The 13,674-nt window shown below is 43.5% G+C and overlaps 1 pseudogene; it reads right to left on the bottom strand.

Annotated features, from left to right (window-relative positions):
- Nucleotides 1-1,529: 1,529 nt before the first annotated feature.
- Nucleotides 1,530-8,026, bottom strand: LOC112907100 (eukaryotic translation initiation factor 3 subunit C pseudogene; annotated as a pseudogene).
- Between the last annotated feature and the right edge of the window lie 5,648 nt (nt 8,027-13,674).

Here is a 13,674-nt window from a genome sequence, read left to right as displayed (position 1 = left end):
CCTTTGCCATCACCTTATGCATATCCAGCATCAACGCTGTGAAGTTGTTCTTGTTTAGGCCTTTATCCCGATTTTTCTTGCACAGCCATTAACACACATCTTTTTATTTTGTTTACTCCCACTCAACTCTATGTTCTATGTAGGGCCTGATACAGATGTTACTTGATGTTATTTAATAGCTACTGAGGTCAGACAATCCAAGGCCATCATTATGCTAAAATTAAAGTTGTTTATGGAAGCTCATAAATACTTCCAGAATTGGTTTTACCTCCTACATGGGAACATATCCAAGAAACCCAGAACGGGCTTACTGGTCTGACTCAACTCTTCCCATTCATCAATCCCTATTCACCAGTGGCGCGGAAAGGGGGTTCTTTAACAAAGCATTATACATAACACCTCTACCAAACTAAACATAAACTTTTTTTTTTTGTAGTTAAATGCAGAAAGTCGGGTTTTTTTTTTTCCACCCCTTTCCTCCTTTTACACGGCAAGTAAAGCTCGCTGGCCTGGGAGTAGCCTCTATCTGCCAACCTTTGGCCAGTAAAGAGGATTCAGAGAAAATAATACAACCATCAATCAGAAAAAGGAGGGGCGACAAAGGAAAATAATTAAGCTGTGGCTTCAATCGTGCATTCCCGTGCAAGGTACCCTGACTCGCCACAGCTGTAACAGTTGACTTCACTTGTCTTGCTGCAATTAATGGCTACGTGACCAGTTTCACCACACCTATAGCACTTCACTTTGGAGCAGTCTTTTTGAATGTATCCAAATTTTCCACAAGAATAGCACTTCTGCTCATCAGCATGGTCACAGTCACGAGCCAGATGGCCTGGTTTGCCACAGTTGTAGCAGCATTGCTCCCGCTCTCTCTTGGGCTCCTTGCAGTCCTTGGCGATGTGGCCACCTCTACCGCAGTTATAGCAGGCTTCATCCTCTTGAAGATCACAATCCTTGGCAAGATGACCAGACTCACCACAGCGATAACAGATGTCTGGAAGAGACGAGGAAACAAACTGGAAACCTCTATCCGAGGTAAAACCAGATCTCTTCTCCGCCTCTGAGCCCGGAGCTGGGAGCTCCCCCTTCTAGAACATGCAGGCAGCCCAGCTGCGGTTTGGCCTTCAGCCTGACAGCACTAGCACCTGGGCTTCCACCTGCCTGACGCCTTTGTTTGTGGACGTTTTGGGACCTCTGGAGGGGGAGGGAGGTGCCGGATGGGCAACTGGCAAGCCCGGTGGGGGCTGAGCTGTCCTTGTCCTCTGTGGGTGCCCCTGGATGGCACGTGCAGAGGACCGAGCTGGAGCTCCCGGGGCGGGAGTGGCCATCCCAGGCCCCAGGCCCTGTCCGGGCCATGCTGGAAGCTCCCGTTGGTGACCACCAGTCCTCGATGCTCTGGCTGCAAATTACATAAAGCTTTTAACTGTGATGGAGCTGAGCACTCTTCTCAAACATTTTGAGTGGTGATTTTTAGTTTTGTTTTGAAAACAATAAACAGAGATGAACCTGAAAAAAAAATTTTTTTTAACTTTAAACAGAACTTTAATAACTCAGGATGTGGTCTACGACTTAAAGGCTGAATGGTCTGGGCCGGAGGCACAGAAGCGAGGCCATTAGTAGGCTGTCTGAGACTGCTGCTGGCGGTACCCACCCCGACGCATGTAGCCCTTGTTCTTGCGGTAGCCGTCCTTCTGGTCTCGGAAGTAGCCACCATAGGTACCCTGCTTGTGGTCAAACACCCGCTCATTATTTTCCACCAAGCTGCCCAGCTTCTCAGCCAGCTGCAGGGCCAGGTTCTGTTGGGCAGTGGGCTCGGTGCGGTGCATCACCACAGTCTGCGTTGGCTGGTCCAGAGAGGCCATCAACTCCTCATTAATGATCACCTTGCTGATGATGGAGTGTACAGTGGGCAGGTCCAGTTCAAACATGTCAGACAGAGTCTCCATGCTGATGGAGTCATAGACACTGCTGTAGGTGAAGAGGTAGGTTCGCAGTGATTCTTCCTGGATCTTCCTAACCAGCATGGTTCGGACTTTGTCAGCCTCAGGGAAAAGGTCCCACACTTTGCCATTCATCTTTTCATTGATGATAAAACTGTGACAGGTCTTCCAGTCGCCCATCTTCATAGCCTTGGAGGCAGCAACCACGTGTTCTCTCATGGACTCAGGGGGACCCAACAAGGGCTGCCGCTCGCCCACCCGCAGCTGGTGATGGAACTGCTTGCTGATCATGCGTCGGCGGGCGTCACTCTCATGGGCAGCCATGTAAGGGATCTCCAGGAGCATGGCAGACACCAGATAAACACACTCCAGCAGCTCCAGGTTGATATGTAGGTGGAAGGGCACCTGCCGGCGCCGCTCCACCTTCTCCTGCTCCTGGTTGCGCTCCTGCAGGCTCCGCAACAGCAGCCCCTGGCCCAGAAGCTCCTTGGCCCGGCCGCTTGACTGAATGTCCAGTAGGGCATTGTGAGCGTCCTTGGTCAGGCCTTGGCGGAAAGCACATATGCCCAGCTGCACCATGGTGCAATTGTACAGGATCTGTACTGGTGGGTCCGCATGCTGAATATTGTCTTGCAGGTGACTCATGAGCATGAGGTCCCGGGCTTGGTACCAGCGGGAGTGCAGGGCATGGTGGTAGATATGGCAAAGGATGGCACACGTGCGGATGCGGTCCGTGCGGTCCTTGGTGTAGATGTACTTGCACAGCCTCTCCATCAGCACAGCTGAGTCCTCGCCCTCATTCTCTGCCTGGTCTTGCTCAGACTTTGAGGAGCCCTCTGGGGGGGTGAGCTGCCGCTGGTGGGCCTTGTAATCAAATTTGTAGTAGGTGTGGAGGATGCGCCTCAAGTAGACTCGACAGATCTCGGTGGTGCCCTTCTCTTCCAGGTAGCGCTGCACACGCTCGATGATGGCACACACCTGCACCTCGTCCTTCAGATGCTCCACGTACTCTTGGGAGTGGGGATCAGTATTTTGCATTATTTTGGTAAATTCTTCATCCATTCGTTCCACCAAGGTTAAGATACAGCCACGGACACGCAGTGGCTGGTCAGCATTATGTAGGTTTTCACTTTCCTCCAGGATGTTCTCTCCAACAAAGATGTTGGGGTTTGCAAACAGGATGTCCATCAGCTCATTGATACAGTCCAGGCACTTCTGCCACATCTCAGGCTTCATGTACGTGGCTAGGTTCGGGTTGTAGTCATAGAGAGAGGCGATGATATTGAACTTGATCTTTACTATGACGCCCTCCCCCAGGTTGTTTTCAGACTCAATCTGAACCAATAGCTGTAGTAGTTCAATCTGGGCTGCACGATCTGTTCCCTTCTTGCCTCGTGCCTGTAGGATCTCATTCAACTTCTTGATGACAACAGCGTGGGTGATCTCGGTTCCCTTGGCAAACATTTTTGGCTTCTCCTTAATGAGGGGCACTGTACCCCGGACCCTTTCCCACTCCCCGCCTTCATTGTCTTCCTCTTCCTCATTCAGGCACTTAGATTTCCTATCGTGCTTCTTCTTGGCTTTGTCCTCCCACTTCTTCTCAGCTGCCTTCTTGTCCTCCTCTGTGGTGGGGGCCTTTTTAAGGAACCTTGAAGCCAGCACTGTCTGCTTCCCTTCTTCCTCCTCTGAGTCAGAGTCAGAAGATGTGGAACCCGTATCCCAGTCTTCATCATCTTCTGAATCTTCTGAGTCCTCCTCATCATCCTCCATCTTTTTGAGGAACTTGCGACTCTCTCCAGAAGGAGCTTCTGATTTCTTCTGTAGGAAAGCTGCAGCCCAGACCCACGTGTCCAGTGTTTCATTTGCAACTTGTCGACCTCTCTTAAAGCACACACCTGTGTGTGTGCGTGCACGGTTTTGTGCAAACACACATTCACATGGCCAAGCCCTAGTGGCTCTGGAAACTCCATGCCCTTTTCCTAAAAGCCATTTGATCCTAAGAGAAGTCCAGACTGGCCAAACTACAAAGAGCTCAAGGACCTCAGGTCGACCCCAGAATTAGGGTTGCTGCTGAAAACCAGGAGCATTCCCACGCCGTTCCTGGGGTCCCAAGAAATTCCCTTTCACCCCAAGGCCAAGGACGCCTTCCAGGCAGGTGGCCGGTGGCCTTGGGCTTCGGCCACATGGACACCTGCCCTCCCTGGCACACTTTTCTACAAACACTGGATGTGCTGGGTCTAGGGGCCGGGGCAGAGAGAGGCGCCTGCCCCAGCCCTCTCCCAGCAAGTGTACATAGTGTACAGAGGGGAGGTGTGCAGGAGGGGGTGCATGCCTGGTTCGTAATGTGCACCTTCCCTGATCTCAGATGTTGATTTATTATTTCTGAATAACTTCTTGTGGTAGAAACCAAATTTCTTTTAATATATTACATATATATGTACACGCTCCTGTGAAATACGTGTAAGTCGAGGGGGAATCTATTTATGTTCCATTGGGAGTCTTTTCTTTTTTTTTTTTTTAATTTTTATTTATTTATGATAGTCACAGAGAGAGAGAGAGGCAGAGACACAGGCAGAGGGAGAAGCAGGCTCCATGCACCGGGAGCCCGATGTGGGATTCGATCCCGGGTCTCCAGGATCGCGCCCTGGGCCAAAGGCAGGCGCCAAACCGCTGCGCCACCCAGGGATCCCCACTGGGAGTCTTTTCGATCAGGAATCTCACCTGCTGCTTTGTGTATTTGGTCGGGTTCCTGACACGTTTTGTCTTTCTGTTTAGTAAAGGTGCTCTTTCTGGGATGTAAAAAAAAAAAAAAAAAAAAACAACTTCCCGCATGCGCTCCGTCCTCATCTCCCTCAAGCAGGCCCCCTTGGTGCACTGAAGAGCCACCCTGTGGAAACACTACATCTGCAATATCTTAATCCTACTCAGTGAAGCTCTTCACAGTAATTGGATTAATTATGTTGAGTTCTTTTGGACCAAACCTTTTGTCTTTAGAGTTGATCATTGTTTGTGATTGCATGTTTCCTTCAGCTGTGTTCTCCCTGGTAGGCAGAGAGGAGGGGGAGGAAGAGAGGGGGGAAGCCTCCCAAAGGTAGCCTCAACCTCTACTTTTGTGCATTATTCTCAGAATAAATTTGTTTCAAACAAACAAAAAAAAAAAAGCTGAAAACATCCCACATCTACCTTCATGATCTAATAGTTTTCTTTCCTTCTTCTTTTCAGCATTATTTTCCATATTTTTATCTTCTATGTCAGTGATTCACTCTTCTGCTTCTTTCATTTTATGGCCTCCACTTGAGACTGCATCTCAATTATAGCATTTTAAATTTTGGCCTGACTAGATTTTCATTCTCTTAGCTCTGTAGTAAGGGATTCTCTAGTGTCTTTTATGCTTTTTTCCCCAAGCCCCGCTAATATCTGTATAATCATTGGTTTAAATTATTGTTCAGACATCTTACTTATATCTGTATTGATTAAATCCCTGGCAGTGAGTACTACGTCCTATTCTTTCTTTTGAGGTGAATTTCTCCATATTCTGTTTGTCCAGAAATTAAAAGAGGAGAGAAAAAAAACAACTAAAACAAGAAGAACAACAAAACACACATAGAAAAAGCTGGATCCTTGGGTATGTCTTGGTCTGCTTGTTAAACAAAACTGGATATCATAAAGAATATATATATAGATAGATAGATAGATAGATAGATAGATAGATAGATAGATATAATATTGCTCAGCCATTGAAAAGAATGAAATCTTTCCATTTGCAATGGATATGATGGAACCAGAGGATATTATGATAAGCGAAATAAGTCAGAGAGACAAATACCATATGTTTTCAGTCATAGTGGAATTTAAGAACAAAACAGATGAATAAAGTGGAAATGAAAGAAAAATAAAATAATGGGAAGACAGAAAGGGAGGCAAACCATAAGAGACTCTTAACTATAGGAAACAAACCAAGGGTTGCTGGAGGGGAAGTGGGTGGCAAGATAGTGTGATTGGGTGATGAGCATTAAGGAGGGCACTTGAAGTAATGAACACTGGGTTTTGTATGAACTGATGAACCACTGAATTCTACCTCTGAAACTAATAATACAGTATATGTTAATTAAATTGGATTTGAATAAAAAATTAAAAGAAAAACTGAACCCCAAAATCAGAAAACTATATTTACATCTATATATAAAGAAAGAACAATGAAAGGAGACAAAATAGTAATAATTTATAAAGTATATATAAAATAAAAATTAAAAAAGAATAAAAAAATGGATGAAATAAGAAAATAACTGAAATAATGACTAAAGAATAAAAATACAAAGAATGCTAGATGCTGTTTCTCCCTAGAGCTGAATGTTTGCAAGCCTCTATGATCAGTAAACTCACTGGAAGTGAGTTGTCTGTGCTGGTCTGCTAGGAGAAGGGCCTGTTGTGTTGATTCTTGGGTGGAAGTGCACCTCCAGGTTGCAGGGAGGCATGACTTGGTGTAGGCAGCTCCAGATACCACTAGATAGTGATATTTTGCTCCCTGAAGGCTTTCAGCACTGATAGGTGAGATGAATCTAGTGGCACCTGCTTTCTAGCCCTGGAGTTGAAAATTTGCACTGCCCACTGTTCAGTGAACCCTCACAGAAGACCAGTCAATAACTCTTGCCTCCCCAGTTGCCATCAGAACTCTGTGTTCACCCTGCATGTGTCTGAGCATTTTTATCTCAGGCATGCCACTGAGGTTCAAAACTCCAAGTTTTAGAGACTCTTCTGGCCAGTCCTGCACTGTTCCTTCTGGGGAGGTTCTTGCCATGCTTCTGCCTTTTGCTGGAGCCATCCATATAAAACAGTCATGTGACCGTGCTGCAGTTCACAATTTATGGCAACATGGAGCAGAAAGCAGGCACCTAGACTTGCTGTTCTCAACTGGCTTCTATGATACTATGCTTGAGAACTGTGATGCACTTAGGCATCACCCTCTTCTTTCTGGGACCCAGGGAATCCTGAGACCACACTGTCAGACCTGGGATTTCACCACTCGAGCACCTTTAAGCCAGTCATCTCTCCCATTGTAGCAGACTTCTAAAAGTTCTGATTTTGTGCTCCATTGATTATAATACTTTGTGGTAGCCTCCTTAAGTAGTCCCCCTCCCCACCACTGTATCCTCAGCTGTATCACACTGGATTCAAGTCTCTGCATCTCCTGCCTTCCAAACAGTGATCACTTTTCTACTTGTAGACTTGCAACATTTTTCTGAAGCCTCTGATTTATCAGGTATTCAGAATGATTTGATAACTGGTTGTATTCAAAGGATGAATAAGTGGATGGGTAAACTTATGGTCCCCCTACCCCTCCACCATCTAACTCCTACCCTTGTAACTTAAGGACCTTTTGTTCCTATCTGCTTACAGAATCCTCTCTTTATCTTTGTATTTTGCAATTTTCACTATGATATGTAATGGTGTTGATCTCTTTTTATTGGTTTTTGAGAGGAGTTTTCTGTGCCTCTTGGACTTGAATGCCTGTTTCCTTTTCCAGATTAAGGACGTTTTCAGCTATAATTTATTGAAATGAATGTTTTTCAAGCCCAGCTAGTAGTCTCATGACTGTTGATCTGAATTCTTGTTCAGATATGTTGCTTATGTATGTTTTCAGCAAGTCCCTGGCTGTGATTTCTTCTTGACCTTTCATTTGGGGGAGAGTTCTTCCATCTTGTCATTTTGGCTAAATTTCTGTCTTTTGCTTGTCATGAAAACTTGCTACCTGCATCTGAGAATAATACTATATTAAAATGGGGTTCGAGTATCTGGGTGGCTCAGTCTGTTAAGTGTCTGACTCTTGATTTCTGCTCAGATCATGATTTCAAGATCATGGGATTGAGCCACATGTTGGGCTCCCATTGGGGAGTGTGCTCAAGATTTTCTCTCTCCTTTTGTCTCTCCCTCCTCTCTCTCTCAAATAAATCAATCAAACTTTTTAATAAGGGGGAATGGTGTCATACACTGTCCAGGGCCTGGTACTTTAGGAATTTCTGTTGTATGCTGCAAGCACTCTGCTGTTGCATTTTGGCTGTTATTTCCCACTGGTCAATACTCTGCATAGTTTCCCCTTGCTTGCACTGTGGAGTTTTTGGAATTTTAACTAGGTGTGCTTTATTTGTTGAAATAAGCCTGGAAAAAGAAAAGAAGGAAAAAAGCCTGATCCAAGAGAGAGAGAAGGAGAGAGAAAGGGAAAAGGAACAGCAGCAGCAGCAGCACCAGCAGCAGCAACAACAACAACAACAACAAACCCTAAACTGACAATCAAAAAATAGCCTGATTCCAAGGAAAAAGAAATCTGATCCCTTATATATATGGTAATATATATATATATTTTTTCCCTCTATCTCTAGAAAGAGAGAGAGAAGGAAATGAAAAACTAACAAACAAAAAACTATAGCCTTATTTCAAAGCAAAAAAAAAAAAAAAATACAGCTTGGTCCTAGTTCCACCAGAACTGCAGGTGATGATTTGAAGCACTGTATGATCAGTAGACTTGGTGCATGCAGGTTGCTGCCTGTGATGGTATTCTGAGGGAGAGGACCACTTGCTGGTTCAGAGTTAGTCCTGCTCCAGTAAATATGCACTTTCCAGGCACTGGGGGATGAGGTTTGGTATAAGGAGCTCCCACTTCTATGGGGAGACACTGTGTAGTTCTCTATATTTGGACCATGTTGGTTGGGAGGGGAAAATGGTGCCACCCCACTCTTGTCCCTGGACCAGGGATCTCATACCTCTCTGCTGTACAGGAAGCCCTCCCAGAAAAGTGAATGCTGTTAGTGTACTTGGTGCCACACCTCTCGTGTTTTATCTTTGGCACGTGCTTGGATTCAAAACTCCAAATCTTAAAGGACTGGCCACCTTGCAGATTTGCCCCTTTCTCTGGAGAACAGCTTCCCTGCCATGCTGTGTCTAGTGTCCTTTGTCCCAGAAAAACAGTCCCATGCCTGCATAATGCACAGAATGTATATTGTAGCACTGCAAAAAGCATTGACCAGATTAGCCACCCTCTATGCACACTGCCAATGAAAGGCTGTTTGCTGGCACCTGCGGGGTCTTTTGTCCTTGGAGGGGCAATATACCATCTTCCAAATGTATTCCAGGAGGGGGAATGTTCTCTACTATGCAACTCAGGAGATCCCTGCATCACTTTGTGCAGGAGCCACAGCTCTGCTCCAGCAAAAGTTTAACACTTCCGAAATTCCAAAGTCTGAGCTCTACACACTATTTGCAAAAACCCTGTGACACTCAGTTCTTACCAGTTGGTGGTACAGACAGGTTTCCTCCTTATGTGGACCCAGTGCCATACTGTCTCAACTACTCTTTCTCTCCCTTTTCTCTCTGTGGAAAGGGCCCCATCCCTTCCATGGTGTGGCCGTTTTTCTCCACCCCAATTTACTTCCACATATCTCACACCTGTCACACTGTCTCCCTCCCACCAAGGAAATCTTTCTTCCAATCCTCAGAGTTATTTTCTGGGTGTTCCAAGTGATCTGACCTCAACACAGTTTTGTTCAAGGGGCAAGGAAAACCCAGGGTCCCCCTACTTCTCCACCATTGTAACTCCTCTCTCTTAAATAAAGTTTTACATGCTGTCTTCTCTAAAGTTTGACAGATTAGGCTGTCTGAAAAATGGATTTTTATGTAACTGTGAAGTTTAAAAATGGAAAATAACTTTAACCAATATCAGTAAGTATAAAGTCCGACTTGACCTAGGTCAGTTGTTGGTACATAACATTAGTTGACATTTCTGAGCAATTTTTGTGAGCTAGCCAGTAATATCTTAAGTAAAATTATGCTTCCTCATTAAAATTTCCAAATTTTCTTTGTAGACTTCTTGGCATGTTTCTAGTACTAGTGATTCAACACTATTTATACCACTTACTTTTAAAAGAAACCACTGAAAAAAAAAATAAAAGAAAAGAAACCACTGGACCCCAAGTAAACTCAGAGCTGAGAACTAGGATTCCTGCCTACCTAAGATACAATTTCAGTCATCTCACAGCATCAGTATTTTCAGCATGCAGACAGCAAAGCCTGGGAACAACTCTTCCTGGGAGTCAACTAAGATATGGGGCTTTACTCTGAGGTTTTGGAAGAAATTTGGCGGCGGTGGGGGGAACCTCCGATGTCACAGAATGAACAACTACTTCCAGGTCTCAAGAAAATACTTCGTATAGCATAGCAACTACTTACTTACAACTGTAAGGTATGTGAAGTTTCTTGTGATCTGGTCCTGTTAAGTAAAAATCTTCCATTTAGCAGTCATGATGGATTTGAGTTTTAAATGATGATAGGCTGACTCTTCCGGTAAAGTTCTTTTTATTTATTTATTTATTTATTTGAGAGAGAGAGAGAGAGAGAGAGAGAGAGAGATGCAGAGACACAAGCAGAGGGAGAAGCAGGCTCCAGGCTATGCAAGGAGCCTGATGTGGGACTCGATCCCTGGTCTCCAGGATCACACCTTGGGCTGTAGGCGGCGCTAAACCGCTGCGCCACCTGGGCTGCCCCTGGTAAAGTTCTTTATACAGACAAACCTCAAAGATAATAACAGGTTTGGTTCCAGTGCACAGCAATAAAGCAAATTTTGCAATAAAGCAAGTCAAATTAATTTTTATTTCCTAGTGAATATAAAAGTTATGTTTATACTATACTGTATCTTTTAAGTGTGTAATAGTAATAGGATTGAGTCTAAAAAACCCAGTATAGAATATAAATAATAGTGAAAGGGAATATAAGGGAAGGGAGAAGAAATGTGTGGGAAATATCAGAAAGGGAGACAGAACATAAAGACTCCTAACTCTGGGAAACGAACTAGGGGTGGTGGAAAGGGAGGAGGGCGGGGGGTGGGGGTGAATGGGTGACGGGCACTGAGGGGGGCACTTGACGGGATGAGCACTGGATGTTATTCTGTATGTTGGTAAATTGAACACCAATAAAAAATAAATTTATTAAAAAATAAAAATAAAAAACCCAGTATATATGTTAAATTTATTTAATTTTTAAATTTAAGTTAATTAATTAACATATAGTTTCAGTGTTAGAAGTCATTGCAAGAAGTCAGTGATTCATCAGTCTTATATAACACCCGTGCTCATTACATTACATGCCTTCCTTAATGTCCACCACCCAGTTACCCCTCTCCCCTCCATCAATACTCAGTTGTTTCCTACTATTAAGAGTATCTTATGGTTTGCCTCCTTTTCTGATTTCATCTTGTTTTATTTTTTCCTCTCTCCCCCTATGATTGTTTTGTTTCTTAAATTCCACATATGAGTGAGTGATTTCACATGATAATTGTTTTTCTCTGATTGACTTATTTCACTCTAATACCCTGTAGTTCTATCCACATCGTTGCAAATGGCAAGATTTGATTTTTTTGATGTCTGAGTATTCCATTGTACATATATAACATATATTCATTATCCATTCATCTGTCGATGGACATCTAGGCTTTGTCCATCATTTGTGCTATAAACATTGGGGTGCAGGTGTTCCTATGGAGCACTACATTTGTATCTTTGGGGTAAATACCCAGTTGTGCAATTGCTGGGTCATAGGGTAGCTCTATTTTCAACTTTTTGAGGAACCTCCAGAGTGGCTGTACCAGCTTGCACTCCCACCAACAGTGCACGAGGGTTCCCATCTCTGCATACTTACCCACAACTATTGTTTTCTGTCTTGTTAATTTTAGTCATTCTGATTGATGTGAGGTGCTATCTTATTTTGTTTTGATTTGTATTTCCCTGATGCTGAGTGATGTAGAGCATAATTCATGGATCTGGTGGCCATTTCCATGTTTTTTTTTTGAGAAATATCTGTCCATATCTTATGCCCATTTCATGACTGGATTGCTTGTTCTTTGGGTGTTGACCTTGATAACTTCTTTATACATTTTGGATACCAACCTTTTATCTGATATATCATTTGCAAATATCTTCTCCCATTCAGTAGGTTGAATTTTAGTTTTGTTGACTGTTTCCTTTGCTGAGCAGAAGCTTTTTATCTTGATGAAGTCCCAACAGTTCATTTTTGCTTTTGTTTCCCTTGCCTTTACAAACTTGTCTCACAAAAAGTTACTATGACTGAAGTTGGAGAGGTTGCTGCCTCTGTTCTCCTCTAAGATTTTGATGGATTCCTGTTGTAGTTAGGCTTTTCATCCATTTAGAGTTTATTTTTGTGTATGGTGTAAGAGAATGGTCTAGTTTCATTCTTCTGCACGTGGCTGTCCAATTTTCCCAGCACCGTTTATTGAAGAGACTGTCCTTTTTTCCAGTGGATATTCTTTCCTGCTTTGTTGAAGATTAGTTGACCATAGGGTTGAGGGTCCATTTCTGGGTTCTCTCTTCTGTTCCATTGATCTATGTGTCTGTTTTTGTGCCAGTACCACACCATCTTGATGATTACAGCTTTGTAATACAGCTTGAAATCCGGCATTGTGATGCCCTCAGTTTGGTTTTCTTTTTCAACATTCCTCTGGCTATTCGGAGTCTTTTCTTGTTCCATACAAACTTTACGATTATTATTATTATTTGTTCCACCTCTGTGAAAATGTCAATGGTATTTTGATAGGAATTGCATGGAACATGTAAATTGCCCTGGGTAGCATAGGCATTTCCACCATATTTATTCTTCCAATATGGATTGGAAGCATGGGATGTTTTTCCATCTTGCATCTTCCTCAATTTCTTTCATAATTGTTTTATAATTTTTAGCATACAGATCCTTTACTTCTTTGGCTAGGCTTATTTCTAGGTATCTTATGGTTTTGAGTGCAATTGTAAATGGGATTGATTCATTAATTTCTCTTTCTTCTGTCTCATTGTTAGTGTTTAGAAATGCCACTGATTCTGGGCATTGATTTTGTATCCTGCCACATTGCTGAATTGCTGTATGAGTCCTAGCAATCTTGAGGTGGAGTCTTTTGGGTTCTCCACATAAAGTATCATGTCATCTGTGAAGAGGGAGAGTTTGACTTCTTTGCCGATTTGAATGCCTTTTATTTCTTGTTTTCTGATTGTTGAGGCTAGGAACACAGGGGTGAGAATGGATGTCCCTGGAGTGTTCCTGATCTTAAGGGAAATGCTCTCAGTTTTTCTCCCTTGAGAATGACATTCGCTGTCGACTTTTCAGAAATGGCTTTTATCATACTGGGAAAATTTCCCTCTAACCCTACACTTTGAAAAGTTTTAATCAGGAATGCATGTTGTATTTTGTCAAATGCTTTCTTTGTACCTCCTGAGAGGATCATATGGTTCTTGTCTTTTTTTTTTTTATTGATGTCATCTATCACGTTGATTGTTTTATGAATGTTGAACCACCCTTGCATCCTAGGGTTGTGATGAATAATTCTCGTAATGTACTGTTGATCCTATTGGCTAGTGTCTTGGTGAGAATTTTTGCATCCATGTTCATCAGGGACATTGGTCTGTAATTCTCCTTTTGTGGTGGGGCCTTTATCTGGTTTTGAGATCAAGGTAATCTTGATCTCTTGAGAGAGAAGGAGAGAGAGACAGAGACATAGGTAGAGCGTGAAGCAAGCTCCCTGCGGATAGCCTGATTTAGGACTCGATCCCAAGACCCCCAGATGAAGACCTGAGCCAAAGGCAAATGCTCAACCACTGAGCCACCCAAGTGCCCCAGTAGAATAGGTATTATTTCTTCTTTAAATGTTTGGCAAATTCCCCTGGGATGCCATTGGGCCCTGGAC

This window comes from Vulpes vulpes, chromosome 14, assembly GCF_048418805.1.
Source record: "Vulpes vulpes isolate BD-2025 chromosome 14, VulVul3, whole genome shotgun sequence".
Classification (NCBI taxonomy): domain Eukaryota; kingdom Metazoa; phylum Chordata; class Mammalia; order Carnivora; family Canidae; genus Vulpes; species Vulpes vulpes.
Note: the sequence above shows the minus strand (reverse complement) of the source record. Positions and strands in the feature narration are given on the sequence as shown.